The sequence below is a fragment of the Berghia stephanieae genome, chromosome 9, assembly GCF_034508935.2.
Source record: "Berghia stephanieae isolate SIO BIC M18660-M18661 chromosome 9, UCSD_Bste_1.3, whole genome shotgun sequence".
Classification (NCBI taxonomy): Eukaryota; Metazoa; Mollusca; class Gastropoda; order Nudibranchia; family Aeolidiidae; genus Berghia; species Berghia stephanieae.
Genome location: NC_088368.1, coordinates 41,484,723 through 41,487,222, shown reverse-complemented (window position 1 = coordinate 41,487,222; position 2,500 = coordinate 41,484,723).

The following is a 2,500-nucleotide window of genomic DNA, read 5'->3' as shown; positions in this document are numbered from 1 at the left end:
CAAAAATTTTTAAAAGACAAATTTAAAAATAAATTTCAAAGAAATTTTTAACCCCTTTTTTTCGGTTTTTAGAATCAAAGAAACATTAAATTCCCCCTTAAACTTAAAAAATTTGAAGTTCAATAAAGGGAACAAAATTTTTTTGAAAGGGAACCCGAAAATTTTCCTTTATTGAAAAAACGGAAAATTTTTTTCAGATTCTAAAATTAAAAATTTTCCATTTTTAAGAATATTTCCCCCCAATATTTAAAAGGGCCCCCTTAAAAAAAGGGAAAGTACTAAAAACATTTTCCAAATAAACCAAAAAAAAAAAAAACCCGAACGGGGGAAAAAAAAATTTTTAAACTTTGGAATTCCATTTTAAAGTAATTTTAACCCTGGAAAATTTTCAAATTTTTTTTATTCAATTCAAAAATTTAAAAAAAATTTTTAAAATTGTAAAAAAACATTAAAAAAATTAAAATTCAAAATGAAATTTTTTCACTTCCCCCTTTTTTTGAAAATTTTAAAAGGATACAAACAAATAAAAAACAAATTAAAAAACTAAATAAAAATTTTAAAATTTTTAAAAAAAAAAGCAAATCCCAAATTTTTTGGTAAAAATTTTTAATAAAAAATTGAAAAATTTTTTCCCTTTAAAAAATTAAAAAGTAAAAACGTTTGGTCAATAAACCAAAAAAGGTTTTTTTAAATTTATTAATTAAATTTTAATTTTTAAAAAAAAAAAAAATTAAAATTATTTTATTATTAGTTTTAAATTTTTATTATTTTTTTAAAATTTTAAAATTAAATTTTTTTTTAAAATTTTTAAAATTTAAAAGTGAAAATAAATTTTTTTAAAAAAAAAAAAATTATAAATTTATTGATGGATTGTCTTAATATAAAAGTATAGAGATATGAGAAAATAGAAATTTAAGGTAAAAGGTTTTTTGTAGGAAAAAAGGAAATTATTTTGGGGATATATAAAAAATATTAGTTAAAGGGGGAAAAATAATTTTTAAAATTTTAATTTAAAAAAATTTAAATTTTTTAAAAAAAATTTAAAATAATAAAAAATAAAAAATAATATATATATTAATATATTAATATATATAATATAAAATATATTTTAAATTTAGAAAAAATAAATAGAAATAAAATTTAAAAAAATAGAAAAAAAGGATATTATAATAATTAAAAAGTAAATTTTTGGGGTTTTTTTTTAAAAAAATTTTAACCAAAACTAAACTAATTTCCCCCATTTATTTCCAAAACCGGTTAACTTTGCTCAACAAATTAAACCCCACACCCCCCCAAAAACTAAAAATAAATAAAAAATCAAAAAAATTTTTTTTTTTTTTAAATTCTAAAAAAACCTAAGCCCAATTCACGGAAAAAAAAATAAATTAACAAAAAGCGACACCCCTTTTTAAAAACTTTTTGGGAAATAACAAAGAGGAGAAATTTAACTAAACCCAAAAAAGGAAAAAGAAGAAAAAAACCACAAAGGAAAGCAATCCGTTTCTCACCCAACCCCAAAACCCCCCACAAAAAAAAAACAAACCAAACCCCAAATGTTTTGAAAAAAAAGGAACCTTTAACCCCCCAAAAGAATAAAAATATAAACGTTTAAACAAATTAAAAAGGGGGCTTTTTATTAAATAGAAAAAAGATTTAAAAATTTTAAAAGAACCTTGAAAAAATTTAAAATTTTTTAAAGTTTTTTCCCTTTTGTTTTAAAAAAAAAAAAAAAAGAAAAATAAAGGCAATGAAGGTATGAAGAGAATTTGAAAAATTTAAAAAAAAAAAAAAATGAAAATAAAATAAAATTTTGAAGTTTGGGAAAAAGGGGGAAAAAAATAAAAAAAACGGGGCTTTAAAAAAAAAAATAATAAAAAATTTAAAAATAAAAAAAAGGAAAAAAATAAAAAAAAATGAAAAATAAAAAATAAAAAAAATAAAAATAATAAAAAAAAAAGGATAAGAAGTGTAAAAAAATAATTTGGGGAAAAAAGAGAAAAAGTGAATCCGAAAAAATAAAGGTTTAAGAAGAGTAATAAAATAAAATAAAAGTTTAAATTTTTAATTATTAATTTTTAAAAATTTGGTAATGATTAATGAGAAAAAAGAGTGAAAATAATAATGAATAATAAAAGAAGAAAAAAAAGAAGAGAAAAATAAAAAGATAAAAATAAGAATGAATAAAATGTTGGAAAAAAAAAAAAGTGAAAAAAACCCCCCCCCCCTGAAAAAAATTTTTTTTGGTAAAAATTTTTTTGTTTGGGTGAAGTAAGTAAAAAAGAATGATTTAAGAAATAAATAAATGAATGATAAAAAGAAATATATAGATGGATGATAAAAAGAAATAAAGAAATGAATGATACGAATGAAGGAATTACTGATAAGAATGAGTGAATGATTGAATGAATGAATGATTGAATGAATGAATGAATGTATGTTAAGAGTGAATGATTGAATGGATGAATGACTGAATGATGAAAATGAATGGATGAATGATCGA